This window comes from Musca domestica, unplaced genomic scaffold (assembly GCF_030504385.1).
Source record: "Musca domestica strain aabys unplaced genomic scaffold, Musca_domestica.polishedcontigs.V.1.1 112, whole genome shotgun sequence".
Classification (NCBI taxonomy): Eukaryota; Metazoa; Arthropoda; class Insecta; order Diptera; family Muscidae; genus Musca; species Musca domestica.
In genome coordinates this window covers 888,137-907,788 of record NW_026712140.1, presented here as the reverse complement: position 1 = coordinate 907,788, position 19,652 = coordinate 888,137, and the positions used below count along the sequence as shown (strand labels likewise).

The window sequence follows — 19,652 nt, the reverse complement described above, 5'->3', positions numbered from 1 at the left end:
CAGACGGACATACGGACTGACATATATCGACTCAGAAAGCGATTCGATGAAGATCACTAAAACTATTTCGCTTACTTTTCTATGTTACAAACAAATGCACAAAGACATAATGCCCTTACTTACCACTATGTGCCGTAGGGTGTAAATTTTCTTAAATAAGAGCCTGATGCACAGGCTGCGTCATGCATTCGACTAGTAGTTCCCCAGCTACTACTCGTCTGGAAATGTGTGAACCTAAAGAAAGAATAATACATATTTCTTTTAACAAATGGTTACGTCATATGGTATATTTTTATGACAATAAGGATAAACTGACACGATTAGTACATTTAAATAAATTTTAATTCTACACCGAAAACTAAAGTACAATATCAGAAGTGCATGTGTACTCTACTCTCCCTACTACATTTATGTTAAAAACCTTATACATCTAACGTCATAATAAGCGAAATAAATCATTGTTTCACCCTATGTATCACTCATATTCTCAACAATCCAGGATATATAACTTCTTATTCTAGTATAAATCGCGGGCTTATCGCCACCACATTTACGGCCATACGAAACAATGCCCTCTATGACCCAGGCGCCAATGGAACGTCGAGCCAATGACCACCAGAATCACCATACAACTATCCTTGCCGGTAACACCTCCAGCACACATTTGTGTCGGCAACACATGAATCGGACAAACACTATTCTCCACATAGGGCACATCGACAATACGTTTTTCCACGGTAAAGTCCTCTGTAAATAGTAGATGCAAGTTAAATTGGTATTCAATAAAAATTCTGTCGTCTTATTCTGCTCACCTATACCATTGTCACCCCAACCGGCAACAGTCAGTGTGGAACCATTAATTGGTGGATGCAATGAATTTATAACACTTGGTAAACATATTGGAGCAACCGAAAAAGGAAAATGTTATTTCATTATCAGTTTTCAGCAGAGCTATATCGTTGATCAGGTCTTCCTTTTTTGGTCTCATGGAATTCCTTGTGTACGATTTTCTCAATGATATGGAAGATTTTAAATTTATCAATGCATCCTAAATCATCACAATCATTCTCTGTGGCAGTGTTATGATCACCAACTCGTATGGATACTCTAGGAAGACAAATATGTTTAAATAAGTAAGGGAACAAAAGGGAAACTTTTTGAATTTGCGGCACCAAATGTAGAAGGCATTTCATTTGTATAATTTAATTGAATATATACTTACAATTGCCCCAATAGTTCTTCGATGGGACCCTGTACACAATGTCAGCTGTGACCACATATCTGCTATTTATTATATTCCCAGAACAGCCTATTTGCAAATCTCCTTCCTCTGAAATTGACGAATATTTTAATCAATTCTATTATTTTTTATAAAAACATGTCGCCTGAAATAAATAGTTATTTCGAGGTGACTGATATTTGACAAATTAGTAGAAACACTCCATCACTGAAAGATACACACTTTTAAAAATATATATTTAAGTGGCGACCTATAGCATTCTGTTGTGATTTCTATTGTATTGATGATATTGCGAATACCAACCACTAACTTCACGTCTAAAAATGTGAAGCGGATATTATTCATCTATTATCTTTGTGGCAACACTGGTTTAATCAGACCGCGTACGTTAAATATTTATACCCTACACCACAAGGTGGTCAGGGTATCATGTCTTTGTGCATTTGTTTGTAACAGGCAAAAGGAAACGAGATAGACCCATAGTTCCTTTTGATGATCTGCATAGAATCACTTTCTGAGTTGATTTATACATGTCAGTCCGTCTGTCCGTCCGTCCGTCTGTCCATATATTCTTGTGAACAAAATGCAGGTCGCATTTATTTTCCGATTGAGATGAAATTTTGCAAACAACATTTGTTTGGCCCAAGGACGAACCCTATTGAAATTGGAGATAATCGGTAAAAATTTTGATTTTGCCTTTTATTGTGCACCAAACGTGTAATATCAGCCCGAATAGTATGAAATTTTGCACATACAACCAAATTAGGCCTGAAAATAAGTGTGCCAAATTTTATCGAAATCGGTTCAGATATAGCTATAGCTCCCATATATATTGTTCATCCGATTTGTTATTTTTGTCCTCCGCAGCCGTAATATGCACTCTGTAACAACAATATTTGGGAAATACCTTTGCTAAATTTTATCGAGATCGGTTCAGATTTGGATATAGCTCCCATATTTAACTTCGTCCGATTTACCATTTATTGTGCACCAAACGTCTAATATTTGTCCAAATGGGATGGAATTTGGCACATACGACCGAATTTAGTCTAGAAGGTAGTATACCAAATTTGGTGAAGATCGGTTCAGATATAGTTTATAGCTCCCATATATATTGTTCATCCGATTTATTGTATTTGTTACCCACAGCCGTTATATGCACTCCGAAATATCTTTGCCAAATTTTATCGAGATCGGTTCAGATTTGGATTTAGCTCCCATATATATCTTTATCTGATTTAGAATTAATTTTGCACCAAATGGGCAATACAAGTCCGAATTTAAAAGATACAAATGCTTCGGCGTATTTAGTCCTTTAAATTTTAAATTATAATTATAATCATAGGGTGTATGATTGAATTCTCCCATAAAATCTTTTACTTGTTATGTGGAGCTCAACTAAATTAGCAAAGTGGTGTAGGGTATCATAAAATCGGCCCCGCCCGACTTTAGGACTTTCTTTACTGGGTTTTTCACTGTCAAAAATCTTTAGTTTGGTCTATAATTTAACCATGAATCTTCTTACAAACTAATGGAAGATCTTGACTTGCATGAAATGTAATTTCAACAAGAAGGCGCCACATTTAACGTCTTCAGACTTTTTTAGGATATATTCAAGATCATGTCTATATAGACCCGCTATAGAGCCCGCTTCAATTGACGTATTAGATAGCAACATTGATGAATTCAATAGGGGCTATTGAATTCTAGTAAAATATAGTTTTTCAAATAAATGCGGGGAAATTATGAAGGCAGAGCTAAAAAAGTAAAACAGCTTTAATTTCGGCCGGGCCGATCTTTGAATACCCTTCATCATTTTGGAACGATTTTGGCAATTTTCAGAAAAAAAAATAAAATCCGTTAAAAATTATGTTAAAAACTTGAAAATACCGAATGTAGCCGTTAAATTAGTGTCTATACGACGACGTGGGCCTGCATAGGCAACTTTAGTCATAAACCATTACAATATTCAAATGCGAAACTTGAATAAAAATTTTTGGTGGATTGATTTTGATTTTAAACTGCAATAATCAAAATTCAGAATATAGGGAGGTACCGTTATATGGGGGCTATACGAAGACGTGGACCTGCAAAGACAATTTTCTGTCATAGCCTGTAGTACCCATTACGAACTTTAAATACCAAATTTGAAACAATTCCGGTGAATAATGTCGCTAAAATCATCAAAATACCGAAAAAAGGGAGGTGCCATTATATGGGGCTATACCACAACGTGGACCTACATCACCCATTTTCAACACCGAAAGTCCTGCAGTCATAATACACATTTAAGTAAAATTTTATCAACCTAGAGTGATTTCCACAGACTGATAGACGGACAGACGAACGGACGGACGGTCATCGCTAAATCGACAGAGAATTTTATGCTGATCAACAATATATATACTTTGTGGGGTCTAAATGTATATTTCGAGGTTTTACAAACGGAATGACAAACTTAATATACCCTCCATACTACGGTGGAGTGTATAAAAGAATACACGTCACAAAGTAACCTAAATATATGGGGCAGGTTCCCCCTCTTCCACATTTTTGGAAATTTTGGGATTAAGATTCTTTGAAATCCGGGCATTTTACGTATATAGTGTCTTCGGCAATATTTCAGATAAAAATACGAGCGAGTCCACAAATGGGTATTTTTCGTCCTCTTTTTAAAATACGGATTAAATTCCCTTTAAATGGGATCATAGCAGGTCAAAATATTCCACAAAATTATTTTTCATAAAATTTCATTATTTTATGTAGAGCTCTGAAATTTGATCCTCTGTAAGGATGCTGGCATTAAAAATTGGCTTTGCCGCTCCACGTTTAGAAATACACCCCATATTACTTTACCTCCCAATTTTCGGTATATTGAAGGTTCTTGCCACCATTTTTATGCAATTATACGGTTTCTCGCTATCACTAGGTAATATTTTTCTTTGCAAACACGTTTCCATATAGATTCAGTATTTCCTATAGCCCCTGCATTAATGTATCTTCTAATTGTCTGTATAGCCGCTAATTCCAACCACATTTGATACAGATCCACTATATGACATAGCTCCAACGTAAGGATACTTTTTCTTATTTTCCCGCCAAACTGTTTTAAAATTGTACTGACAAGAAAGATTGCTCATTGAAGAAACCTAATTATGGTTATTCGAAAATTCCTAATCACATTTTTCAATTGAATGAACTAGAATTCGATACTTTTACTCGAATAGACATATCAAGGAGTACCAAATTTAAGGGAATTTAAGATAACCACCTTGATCAGTGTAAAATTCTAAGACGATGTGTCCGTCTCTCTGTTGTAATCACGCTACAGTCAAAACGAATTAAGATAGGAAGCTGTCTTTTGTCTGCAGTCAGGTCAAGTTCGAAGATGGGCTATATCGGTCCACGATATGGTATAGCCCCCATATAACGGCACCCACCGATAGTCGGTATTTTGATGATTTTAGCCACATTTTCAATGAAATTTTCTAAAAATCCACACAAGGAGTTCCTTGTGAGTACCTTATCCCCTGGAAAAGAATTATGAATATAGGCCCACGATATCGAATATCCCCCATATAACGGTACCTCCCGGCTTTTTTACTTGTTTATTTTTGCAAGTTTATACAAATTTCTTTAACTCACCATTTCTGTATTCCAAATTGACCAGCCATGGAAATTCACCCAATTGAGCTTCGACGCCGCCATGAATTTTGTCACCCACCAGCATTGGACCACACACTGGAGGCCGTGGAAATAGTTTAACTTTCTTTTCATGCTGCAACCACTCATTGGCCCATCTATTGCTGATTCCCGGAGGTGCAATTTTTGGAATATTAAAATGACCGTTTTCATCAGGAAATAAAATACCACGACTCGAAGTTGTTGATGTTGAGGCCGTGGAACGGTCTGCTACATGTATAGATGTTTCATTTAACGTAGATGTGATGATGATGCTGAAGGCATGAAACGTCCTGCATTATCGTCATCGGGAAATATAATCCTCTTGCCAAAAACACAGCAAACATATGGTGGAGGTCCATAACCATTGGTACATTCCGTTTTGCTGGCATTACGATCGCATTCACTGTGATTGAGGCATTTCGTCAGTGACGTACATCTACCCAAGCGGCCATTTGAATTTTGGCATACATTTGAGACTACACACATGCAAACACATGCAGTGGGAAGAAAATGATTTCATTCAGATTACAGTCAAGCAACCGGGGAATACCCACCTCCATTTATGGCCACCTTACACCAAGCGATTCCAAAGCAAGCAAACAGCGATAATGTCGTCAAGTAAAATCCCCGTTTTTGCATGTCCGATGTGCGCGTACTAAACTGTTTCAGCGATACGACTTAATTGCCACCATTGATTGCGGCATACTGATATGTGAATTATTTTTGCGGCTTTATGATACCAACGCAGTCAGTCAGCTTAAGATACAGCTCTGCTGAGCGGCTTACAATGAAGCCTCATTCTATAGCAATGTTTTGTTGTTTGTTTTCACTTTTACTGAGAACATGAAAACAATTTTTTTTCTTCCTTTTGTTTTGTTTTCATTATCTCATTTGTGTATATAAATGAATGAATGGATGGGATGCCAATCGTCATAATTGCACTTAGCGCTGGATCTTGTTGAACAGGTTACTAATTGTTTTCTTGCGTTCTATAGAATAATAAAAAAATTATAGATTACGTCTCGAGAAATGATAGAAATGTAGGCTGTAGAACGAATGCATAATTATGAGAGGTTTGGTAGCACCGAATCTTTTATACCGTTCACAATCCACTAGCGAAAAGCTTTATCATTCAATTCGTCCGGCTATTGAAGTTACGATTGCTTAAATTCAGTCAAATTTATTACAGAGAACCCCGTTTTAAAACTTTTACAGCATATTATTTTAACTAGTAGTAACCGCATATGAAAAATATAATTATTGTCAAGTTTTTTTGTCTTAATCGCCAGCATCATGATTTCTAATGTAAAATTCTGAATTGGCATTTCGGTATGTCGGTTTTGCTTTACATTCCCTAATTTTTTAAGATATCGTCTCAAAAAATGTTAAATTTGCACGAATTACCAAAAAATAATCCAAAATCATAATATTATAATAATTTTACCTAATACATATTAAACACATATCATAGGGTAAGTGTGCCTAAGTTCGGCATGTCCCAGTAGTCGGCACTTTTTATTTTTAAGCCCAAATAAATGAAACTATTATAACAAATTGTATTTTGTTTAATTCAAATATATTGTCTGCTATCTTTGTGTACAATTTCGCTAAGAAAAGATGATTTATTCTAATAAAAATTAAATTTTTGTCTGTGAAAGTCCTCATATATCCATATTCTTAAGAAACGTACAATTAAGACGTCGAATCAGTTTAACTAAACAAAAATATTATATTTTAATGAATTAATTTATTATTATTATTAATTATTCTCACAAAAAAATCGGTATGCCGACTGTTGGAACATGTCATACCGACAATTGGCAAAGTGGTGCCGACTACTGGCAAAAAGGCATTGTTTTAATAAAACTACAAATTTATGAAATTTAATAAAAAGTTATTAAAACTTTATTTATTATTGCTAAAACTATATAAAATTTCGAATCTGAATAAATTAACTTTTAATAATTGAAAAGTTCCACTCAGAATGGTGAGCGATTAAAAACGCGAAAATCCTAAAAGTGCCGACTACTGGTACACTTACCCTACATACCCCATAATACAATTTTTTATACCCTCCACCATACATAGTATGGAGGGTATATTAAGTTAGTCATTCCGTTTGTAATTCATCGAAATAATCATTTTAGACCCAACAAAGTATATATATTCTTGATCAGTGTATAATTCTAAGACGATTTAGCCCTGTCCGTCCGTCTGTCCGTCTGTTGTAATCACGGTACAGTCAAAACGAATTAAGATAGGAAGCTAAAATTTTGCAAAGACCTCTCTTTTATCTGCAGGCAGGTCAAGTTCGAAGATGGGCTATATCGGTCCACGATATCGTATAGCCCATATATAACAGTACCCTCCCATATTTGGTATTTAAATGATTTTAGCCACATTTTTCAATGGAATTGTCTGAAAATCCACACAACGGCTTCCTTATGAGTACTTTATCCCTTGAAAGAGAATATCTATATAGGTCCACGATATTGAATAGCCCACATATAACGGAATTGTCTGAAATTCTACACAAGAAGTTATTTGTGAGTACTTTACCCCCAGACATAGATTTGTCTATATAGGTCCACAATGTCGCATATCCCCCCATATATCGGCATCTTCCGATATTAGGTATTTTAAAGATTTTAGAGCATTTTTAATGGATTTTATTTTTTTGAAAATTTTCTATTTTGTTCGAAATGGTAGAGGGTATTCAAAGTTTGACCCGGCCGAACTTACTGATTTTTTACTTGTTCTTTTTTACGTTCGTCTAAAGTCTGGATACGATATGATACGATTTTTTTTAAAAACAAGTAAAAAAAAAAACATTAAGTTCGGCCGGGTAAAAATTTTAATACCCTCCACCTTAGGGTAAAGGAAACATTAGAAGAAATGTGGCAAAAACCATCAAAATACGGAATATCGGGAGGTACCGTTATATGGGAGCTATATCAAATCATGGACCTATACATACAATGTTTCGCCAACGGAGCTAGAACCCATTATGACTACAAATACCAATTTTCAGACAAATCCGTGAAAAAATGTGGCAAAAATCATCAAATTACCGAATGTCGGGAGGTACCGTTATATGGGGCCTATACCAAAACGTGGACCTATAATTACAATGACTCGCCATACGAACTGGGACCCATTATGATCTACAACTACCAATTTTCAGAGTAATTCTTGAAAAAATGTTTGAAAAATCATCAAAATACCGAATATTGGGAGGTACCGTTATATGGGGACTATATCAAACGTGGACCTATACATGCAATGTTCCGCAACACGAACTAGAACCCATTATGACCCACAAATACCAATTTCAGACAAATCAATGAAAAAATGTGGCAAAAACAATCAAAATACCGAATATCGGGAGATACCGTTATGTGGGGGCTATACCAAATCATGGACCCATACATGCAATGTTTCGCCACCGGAGCTGGAACCCATTATGACCAACAAATACCAATTTTTAGACAAATCCGTGAAAAAATGTGGCAAAAAAAATTAATATACCGAATATCGATAGGTACCTTTATATGGGGGCTATACCAAAACGTGGACCCATACATGCAATGTTTTGCCACACGCACTGGGACCCTTTATGACCTACAAGTACTAATTTTCAGACAAATCCGTGAAAAAATGTGGCATAAATAATCAAAATACCGAATATCTGGAGGTACCGTTATATGGGGACTATACCAGAACGTGGACCGATATATCTCATTTTCAATACCAACCATCCTAGATACAATGCAAATAGCTCTGCTAAATTTTGGCGCTCTACGTCAAATAATGTGGGCTGTATCGTGATTTCAACAGACAGACAGACAGACAGACGGACATCGTTAAATCGACTTAGAATTTTATGCTGATTATGCATATATATACTTTATGGGTTCTACGACGAATTTAAGGATGTTACAAACGGAATGACAAAGTTAATATACCCTCCTTTCCAAGGTGGAGGGTATAAAAAGGTTTCTTAATTTATTCCCAAAGACACACATCTAACTTTTTCCAGGGGTAGTAAAGAAAAAAAGTGCAACAAAGTCGAACGCCATATTTTTTTTTTAATTTATTGAATGAAATTAAAAAATTTCGGAAATAGCATAAAATTTTAGAATAAGTTTACATTTGTTGGGCCAAGCGAAGCAACTCTTTATCTCTTTTGAGTCTATTTTCTTTCGGTTGCGGTGTAAGTTCTTGCACTTTTTTGGATTTTCAATGGCATTCCCAGGAGCTCATTTTTCAATATTTGGCGAATGAAATATTACTATATGTTCAGCTCACGAGCCATTTTTCAGAAAATGAGACGCGGGTTTCGTTCAAGTCGCTTCTTTACTTTTCGAACCATTTCTGCTGATGTTGCTGTTTTCTTCCACTCCGGTATCACGGTAATGAGCGATGGTACGAAACACAAAAAAAATATTCACATTTAAATGCTGGAGTGCTCTAGCGATAGCCACTTGTGGCTTTCCAGCCAAATATAAAGAAATCATACTAATACGCTTTAATTCCATCACGAATGACTTTTTTCTGGAAAATTTTCACCAAAATGATTTTGTACGCTTGTAAACAATATAATGAGCTTTCACTGGAATAATTTTAACAGCTATCGGACGAGTGGCTTAGAAATGGCAGCAATCTGAAGTTGTTGCAGTTTTTTCATCTCACCGTGTATTAACCCAATCAGCGAGTTTCTCACAAATTTATAACATTTCTACCAATATATCACATGTCGATTTACTCATTCTGGTACCTCCCCATAAAATTCAAAAATGTTAACAAACTATTAATCACATAAAATTTTAAATAAGTAAATTTTCAGGTATCAATATTAGATGAAGAGTGAAAGTTTAAAAGTACAAAATTTCCATAAATGCATAAACATATCTCATGAAAGTTATAGTCGATATAGACCAATTCTGGCGGCGTAATGTTTATATCATGCTTAGATCAGATGCGAAATGAAAACCAGTAAAGAAAGTCCTAAAGTCGGTCGGGGCCGATTTTATGATACCCTACACCACTTTGCTAATTTAGTAGAGCTCCACATAACAATTAAAAGCTTTTATTGGAGAATTCAATCATACACGCTATGATTATAATTATAATTTAAAATTTAAAGGACTAAATACGCCGAAGCATTTGTATCTTTTAAATTCGGACTTGTATTGCCCATTTGGTGCAAAATTAATTCTAAATCAGATAAAGATATATCAGAAATCAGATAAAGATATATATGCTATATCTGAACCGATCTCGATAAAATTTGGCAAAGATATTACTGAGCTGTATGTGATATACTTCCCTGAATATCGTTGTTACGGAGTGCATATTACGCCTGTGGGTAACAAATACAATAAATCGGATGAACAATATATATGGGAGCTATAACTATATCTGAACCGATCTTCACCAAATTTGGCGTATTACCTTCTAGACTCAATTCGATCGTATTTGCAAAATTCCATCCCATTTGGGCAAATATTAGACGTTTGGTGCACATTTAAATGTAAATCGGACGAATTTATATATAGGAGCTCTATCCAATTCTGAACCGATCACGATAAAACTTAGCAAAAGTATTTCTGAGCTGCATTTGATATATTTCCCCAAATATTGTTGTTACAGAGTGCATATTACGGAGGACAAAAATAACAAATCGGATGAACAATATATATGGGAGCTATAACTATATCTGAACCGATCTTCAGCAAATTTGGCGTATTACCTTCTAGACTCAATTCGATCGTATTTGCAAAATTCCATCCCATTTGGGCAAATATTAGACGTTTGGTGCACATTTAAATGTAAATCGGACGAATTTATATATAGGAGCTCTATCCAAATCTGAACCGATCACGATAAAACTTAGCAAAAGTATTTCTGAGCTGCATTTGATATATTTCCCCAAATATTGTTGTTACAGAGTGCATATTACGGAGGACAAAAATAACAAATCGGATGAACAATATATATGGGAGCTATAGCTATATCTGAACCGATTTCGATCAAATTTGGCATACTTTTTTCAGGCCGAAGTTGGTTGTATGTGCAAAATTCCATACTATTCGGGCTGATATTACACGTTTGGTGCACAATAAAAGGCAAATCGGACGAAGATATATATGGGAGCTATATCTAAATTTTTACCGATTATCTCCAATTTCAATAGGGTTCGTCCTTGGGCCAAACAAATGTTGTCTGGAAAATTTCATCTCAATCGGATAATAAATGCGACCTGCATTTTGTTCACAAGAATATATGGACAGACGGACTGGCATGCATAAATCAACTCAGAAAGTGATTCTATGCAGATCATCAAAAGTAACTATGGGTCTATCTCGTTTCCTTTTGCCTGTTACAAACAAATGCACAAAGACATAATACCCTGACCACCTTGTGGTGTAGGGTATAAACAGTGGCCTATTTCTTCGGTGCCTTTGAGAAATCGTGACGCAAGTCAAAATATATTTTAATAAACCGACATAGGACGAGTGTATACATTTGTCGCCAAAAACTTGCTATAACTTTAAATATACTGAAATGCAGCTAATTATCACATTGATCTCGGCCATCATTTCGAAGCTAGACAGCTTGTGTGTATTTCACATTTTTTAAACAAAATAATCAAAATACTCTCACCATGTGCTGGTGTAGTTAAAACAAACAGTTGAACCGAAAAAAAGGCAATTCAATTTCTGTGAAATATACCGTCTACTAAACAACTTTTTGACATACTTATAGAACACACTTAAAACATTATTACGTTTTAAAGATATTTAGAATTCCAAAAAACATATTTTTTTTAATTTTTTTACAGATCTAAAATCAAAAAGAATTTTTTGAGCTTTTGCCAATTTATAATCGTGAATGAAGGAATCCGGTTTGAAGAAGAACATGCTAAAGTCTCGTTAAAAAAAATTGTGGCTTAAAATGCACCCACAATGCTAAATGTATCTTATAAAAGTTTCGTTGACATTGTAACCGCAAATTATAAATATGCGAACAAATTATAAATATGCGAGCTATCGTTTTGAAGCATGACGTCATGATTTGAAAATATCTAGTTTTGAATGTATAATTTGTCATTTTAATGCATTCTACAAATCTAGGAAGGGTATTTTAATTGTCTCCTTTGGTTTGATGAAGTATGCTTTGGAGAGAATTGTCCATTTAAATAAAAAAAAAACTAAGTTATGGTATTGCCAGCCCCTCTAGGCGAAAATTTGCAATTTATTTTCAAAGGTAAGTCTCAATTTGGCACCTTGTTAACACCTTGACCATAAAATAATGAATAAATAGACCAGTAAGGAAAGGTCAAAAGTCGGTCAAAGTGTGATACCCTACACCACTCTGTGCATTTAGTAGAACTCACGTAACAAAAAATTGATGTTTTGAATTTATGTGAAGTATCACCAACTATATAGTGCGTGATATGACTTAAATAAGGTTTATATTAAAAAATATTACCTAGAGCAAAAGGTATACTAAACGGAGTTTCGCCAAAAAAAAAAACTCTGTTGAAAATGAAAAAATCTATTCAATTTCTGTTAATATTACATTTACAGGGTGTGATAAAAACTGCAACCAACTTCAGACTGCTGTCATTTTTAAGCCCCTCGCCCGATAGCTGTTAAAAATTACTCCAATGACAGCGCATTATATTGTTTACAAGCGTACAAAAGCATTTTGGTGAGAATTTTATAAAAAAAGTTATTCGTGATGGAATTTAAGCGTGATTTCCTTATATTTGGCTGGAAAACCACAAGTGGCTATCGTTAGAGCACTCCAGCATTTAAATGTGAATAAATATTTTGTGTCTCGTACCATGATACATGTAGCGTAGCCCGACGTCAAGGAAGTGGAGGAAGAAAACGATAACATCAGCTAAAATGGTTCGAAAAGTAAAGAAGCGACTTGATCAAAACCCGCGTCGCAGTTGCCGAAAAATGGCTCGTGAGCTGAACGTATCGCAATATTGCATTCGGCAAATATTGAAAAATGAGCTCGGGTTAAAGCCATTGCAATTCCATAAAATGCAAGAACTTACACCGCAACAGAAAGAAAATACACTCAAAAGAGAATGGTTACAAAATGAGGTTCCTTGCTTCATTTCCAGCGCAAAGTGGACACCAAAATCTCCGGATACCAATCCGTTGGACTATTGTGTCTGGAGTATTTTTGGAAAGCAAGGTTCAGTGCCATAATTCGTGCCAAAGGTGAACAATTTGAACAAATCTAAAATTATTCCAAAATTTGATGCTACTTTCGACATTTTTTGCTTTCATTCAATAAAATTTAAAAAAAGTAAAAATATGGCGTTTGATTTTGTTGAAGTTTTTTATCTCACCCTGTATTAATAAGGTGTAGTTGTTTTTAAGACGTGAAGGCTTAATTGCTAAACAATTTTTATAAATTTGTTTAAAATAATATTCATTCTTATTGTATTTAGTTTTAAGAAGAGTTTTCAAAGGATATTTTTGTACTGATTAAGATATGAACATAAAAAAACAACTAAAGGAGCTATAAGTTCGATCGGGCCGAACTTTGAATACCATCCACCATTTGGAACGAATTTGGCAATTTTCAAAATAATAAAATCCGTTAAAAATTCTGCTAAAATTTTAAAAATTGCGAATGTAGCCGTTATATTAGGGCATATACGACGACGTGGACAGGTATAGGCAACGTTTGTCATAAGCCACATCATAGGCTGTAGTACCCATTACGAACTTCAAATAGCAAATTTGAAACATTTCCGGTAACTAATGTCGCATAAATCACCAAAATACCGAAAATAGGGAGGTACCATATTATGGGGTCTATACCAAAACTTGGCCAAAACTTGAGTAAAAAGTTTTCAACCTACTTCATAGACATAGAATTTAATGCTGATTAAGAATATATTTGTGGGGTGTAAAATGTATATTTCGAAGTGTTACAAACGGAATGGCAAAATTAATATACCCTCCATAATATGGTGGAAGGTATAACAAGTGAATGGGAGCAACGAAATTCTTTCATTTCATTTTATTTTTTTTTTTTTTTTGGATTGGCATTTACAGAGGCCTACTTTAAAGAGTGACAATTTTTGTAGGTTTTATGCACTGAGAACAGCAAAACAACAACTGAGAAACAAAATACGAAATAATAAGTTTCTAAAAAAAACTATTTGAAACCCTCAAAATACCAAAAATGTATAAAAGAAGACTTATCTTCACACAATTTTGCAGGAGAGATTCTTAAAACATATAAAATTTTGAAGTGCCTTTACATATCGTCAGAATAATAGTGGGCCTATTTTTACAAAATTTAGCAGTGATGTTATTTTACTTGTTTAATATCAAACATACTAGGGGTAATATAAATGCCTGAGCAAAATTTCAAGATAGAATGCTTCCCTTAATTAATCTCCGTTTTTTGAAGATCTTACTTCACTGTAAGTCGGAATAAAGAATCTGGTAACTACATATTATTCATAAAAACCGGTTAATCGGACCTCAATTAATTAATTATAAAATTGCAATATTTTTGAAAAGCTTATCCTATGCAGTAAATACAACCTGTTCTCTCTCAAACACAGAACATTTTTATGACGAAAGCCATGTTTTCATTACACACGTGCCTGCTTGTCATGTTCTCTGGAAATGAGAAAACAACGACAAGTTAAGCAGAAGATATTCTTGTATAGTGATGACATCATGTTGTAACACGATGTGTCTCATGCTCGTAATACGATTGCAATATTAACGAGACTTTACACATATAGCACTGTGGGTGCATTTTAACACACAGAGGAGCTATTTTTAATAAAATTTACATAAAAATTCATTTTAATTGAATCATACAAAAATACCAAAAATATTTGTTCAAATTTTTTCATTGAAAGATGATTCAGTGACGAAATTTTTGAAATAATTTTCAAATGAAATAAAGCATTTCCAATTTCTGCAGAAGTATTCCAATTTTCAAGAAAGTTTTACATCTTTTTTCATCTTCAAAATACCGAATCATATTTAAGAACAATTGAATGATTCAACTGCGAACATTACAATAGTAGTAGTCATTCTTCGATCGACGCGGATTTGGCTTATAATACTATTATATCTGCAATTTTTTTGGGAAAGGAAGTGAAATGGTGATATATATCTGTACCACTCGATTTACCAGGAAGAGAGGACCTAAACAACCCATTTTCATCCAAGATCTAATGCTGCGTTATTCGGATATGCGAAGTTTGAAAAAATCGGAAACTTATTTAACTATTTATGAGTGTTACCGGCATTAAAAATTGGGACATGTTTGCTCCTGACCTAATTATGATATAAATATTATACGATTCGTTTTATGTTACTCATATATGCATTTTTCAGAATTGTTATTACTTTTGTGAAAGAAGCACCACAAAGATTAGACCAATGTAATCTATTTTCAAACTTTAAATATGGAAAAAAATAGGGTTATGAATACTTTGAAAAAAAATTCCACTTTTTGGAGGTATTTCAGTTTTACCTACATTTTTCAACGTTGTTTAAATAGTGGTATTTGTAGTTCGTATGGGTTCTAGCTCCGGTAGCGGTGATGAGTTTTGCCACGTTTTTCTGGGGAATTGTTCCAAATTTAGTATTAAGAGTTAGTAACGAGTTCTACTTCTAGTGGCATAACATTGATTGTATGGGTCCACGTTTTCGTATAGCCTCCATATAACGGTACCTCCCGATATTATGTATTTTGATGGTTTTAGTCACATTTTTCCACGGTATTGCTGGTATTTGTAGCTTAAAGTGAAATACCTTCGAATACAGACGCTTATACATATAAATGTTTTATTTAGGTTATGGTGAAGGGTAAAAAGACTCGTTTTGGCTGAATTTAACGTTTTTTTTTTACTTCTTTAAATATTTTTTTGAGCCAAGTTTAAGCTATATGGATAGAATTCGATGAATATGAGGTTTTTAGTTTTATATACATTTTTATACCCTACAATACTATGTGTTGGGGGTATTATAAGTTTGATTGGGCCAAAAATTATGTAAAACCTCGAAATATTGGTTTCCCACAAAGGAAAGTATATATGGATCTTCCCATCTCGCCGAGCTGAGCCGATCTAGCTATGTATGTCCGTCGTCCGTCTGTCCATGTTAATTTGTAATCCTCTACAGGTCCCTATTATGGTCCCATCTTTACGAAATTTAGAATGGAGGTGGGGCTAGGCCCAGAATAGAAGCCTATTGCTATTCGCATAATACCAAAAACTGAAAATTTTCCTGATTTTGCAGTTGCTCTACAGGTCGCAATCATAGAAGTTAGCATGGGGCTAGAGCTTAGGGCTGGGCAGAAGTCTTCCAATTTTGATGGTCATCGGGTAATATTTAGTGGGTAAAACAGACCATAACATTTGTGTTAAGTAAAAGTCAAAATTTCCATTAAACCGCGAATATTTTTAATCCCGGCGAAATCACAAAATATCGGTAGGGTTAAGCTCAGAAGGGCTAGACCTATTGTTTTCAAAGATTTCGGCAATATATTTAGGGGTTGAAATGGACCAACAACTAAAAATTTTCTTGATTTTGCAGCCGCTACAAAGTTCACAAATAGAAACCAAAGGACACGAAATCTCGCATGAATAACTTGCATGTGAAATCCAAAAGACCCAGAAGGCGAACTTCTGGCTTTTTATGCTGATTTCGTTGACGAATATAGCCAAATATCGTAGACATGCAAATCATATAGATGAGTCAAAATTTGGAGATACTGAGAGGCCTCTTTATCGCAAAATATTTAGGGGTTCAGATGAACCAAAAACAGAAAAAATTTCCTGATCACACAATTGAAACCAACCGACATGGAAATTTGAATGAGAAGAGAGAGAAGGGCAAGGAAAAAATCTAGCATTTTGGATGGCGATTGGATTATATTTAGCTGTAAGATATATGTTTTTAAGATATTGTCAGCGATTTTTTTTTAATTTTCAAAGTTCCTTCAACTGGTGAAGGGTATTAAAAGTCCAGCCGGGCCAATCTTAGCTGCTGTTTTACTTGTTGCTAGACAAATTTACCCGGCTAAAAGACTGATTGATAATTTTGGAGGATTCCCCCCTTATTTTGATAAATTTACTATTTTTTCTTCTTGTACTTTCTGAGCAAAGCCGATTCTTAGACCGAGTTGGACAAGACTCTCTTTTTTAGTTTTATATTTAAATTAGTACGGGAACACACAAATATATATATCCTCTGAAGCCATAAGGCTTAGAGTATAAAAATCGATATGGGATTACGTTTTAGCGTAGCACCCATACAACGATTCATTCAGTTTTTAGGTATGTTGAAGACATCTTCCCATTTGAAGTATTTTATTGTTAATGGACTTTATAGGCCTACGTTTAGTCACCACCTACGCTTAACTGTGTATGTCTACCTTGACAAGAGTAGAAAAATTAAAAAAAATAGGTATTATTATTTTCAACATAATATTAATCCAAAACGTTGTTTGTTCACATTACCTTTTAAAAGATTATTCGGCTCATGGAACTACCATGTTTTGCTGGGTTGGTATACCCTACGTTTTAGGTTATAGCAACCTAGAAGCAAGTACTTCAAGTTTGGTGAAAATCGGTTGCGATATAGCTACAGGGTTGCCCATATTTGACGGACCTTTGGGCCCTTTGGGCCCATTCCAATCGACGAGGCTTGTCCGCAGGCAAAATTTTTGCGTCAATTGAATTTTGTACGGGAACAAATGCAAATCAATGCGAATAATCCGTTGTAAAGTGGACCGAGCCATGTCCAACTGCTGAGAACGGTGTTTTTGGGATGTTCTTGGGGACCTCTCAACACGTACGGCAGCGATATTCTCGGCCGATCGCCTTGGTCGACTTTTATATGGCCTCTTCGGATTAGAAAGAGCCTTACCAGTCGAAAATTTTTCGTATAAACGCTTAATGGTGTTCTTAGAAGGCGCACTTCTCACATTTTTTAATGTTTTAAAAGCACTTTGAGTTTTCACAATTGACTTTTTCTGTTGAATGTAAATTTCAACTATTTCAGAGCGCTCGCGTGGCGTGTATTGGTTCATGGTAAAAATCTGCTTGGACTGACGCTTCAAACGCGGTATGTCATTAAGCGATGTGACATCTCTGTCAAAAGTTATGGCGTTGCCAGATGGGTCCGTCGAATATGGACAACCCTATATAAGCCCAAATAGGATGGATTTCGGCACATCCGACCGAATTCAGCTTAGAAGCAAGTACTTAAAATTTAGTGAAAATCGGTTCCGATATAATTTTAGCTGTCATATATATGTTCATAGTATTTAGTGTTTAAGTCCTTAACGTTCATAATATTCACTTCCCAACCACATATACCCTCCTCCGATTTCATATTTATTGTACATCAAATTTATTATATCAGTTCAAATTGGATGGATTTTTGCACATTCAACCGAATTTATGTAATGGAAGTAAATACGATATTTGGTAAAACTCGGTTGCCATACATCTAATTATTATACCCTATGTGTTGGGGGTATTATAAGTTTGATTGGGCCAAAAATTATGTAACACCTCGAAATATTGGTTTCCCATATAGGAAAGTATATATGGATCTTTCTAGCTCGCCGAGCTGAGTCGATCTAGCTATGTATGTCCGTCCGTCCGTCTGTCCATCTGTCCATGTTAATTTGTAATCACGCTACAGGTCGCAATTATGGCCCGATCCTAACGAAATTTTGCACAAAGGTTGGGTTAGGGTCAGAATAGAAGCCTATTTCTTTTGGAGATGATCGCCAAATGTTTAGGGGTTGAAATGGACCAAATACTGAAAAAATGTCGGATTTTGCAGTAGCTATACAGGTCGCAATTATAGACCAATCGACGCGGAATTTCGCATGTAGCTAGAGTTTAGGGCAGGGAAGAAGCCTACCAATTTGGGTGGTCATCGGATAATATTTAGCGGGTAAAATAGACCACATCTTTTGTGTTGAAAAAATTCAAAATTTTCATTAAACCGCGAATATTTTAAATCCCGGCGAAATCACAAAGCCATGACAGGTTACTTCTGATCTTTACATTGATGTTAACATCCAAGAAATCGAATATATAGCAAAATATGTGCGATATATATGTCTATCAAAGAAGATATGCTTGAAAGATCTCTTATATGTCGAGAACGGCTGAACTGATTTCAACAGTTCTCATTAATTCAGAATGGCCTCTTGGCAGGAAAGAAAAAACGTCTAAAAAATCGGATAAAAATATCTCTCTAAAGATTAAAATATTGATTTTGTAACATTTTCTCATATTTTTTCAATTTTGTCATATTTTTGGCATATTTTCATTTTGAATTAAACATTTGGTAATATTTTTACAGCTAACAAAACTAAGTAGTTAGGATATCAGGATATCATATACAGATCGCATTTATGGCCCGATCCTTACGAAATTTTGCGTGGGGATAAGATGAGGGTCAGAACAGAAGCCTACGCTTTTTGGAGATGATCGCCATATATTGAAATGGACCAAAAAAATGCAAAATTGTCAGCAGGTCGTAATTATCGCCCGACTCTCACGCACAACTTTTGTAGACAAAATACGAAAATGTCCATTCCAGTGACTTTTTGGAGAATTCACAAATACAGGAAAGACGCACGTCTGACTATTTCGTTAATGCTGATTTCGTTGAAGAATATAGTCAAATGGCTGTATCTC

The 19,652-nt window shown here is 34.9% G+C and overlaps 1 long non-coding RNA gene across 1 annotated transcript; it reads right to left on the bottom strand.

The window, feature by feature from the left end:
* Positions 1-255: 255 nt before the first annotated feature.
* Positions 256-5,618, bottom strand: LOC131807147 (uncharacterized). The gene is made up of 5 exons (XR_009344311.1): positions 5,479-5,618; positions 4,886-5,400; positions 1,223-1,330; positions 813-1,107; positions 256-747 (listed from the first exon to the last, which is right to left on the bottom strand). It is a non-coding gene; the product is annotated as an uncharacterized LOC131807147 (long non-coding RNA).
* Between the last annotated feature and the right edge of the window lie 14,034 nt (positions 5,619-19,652).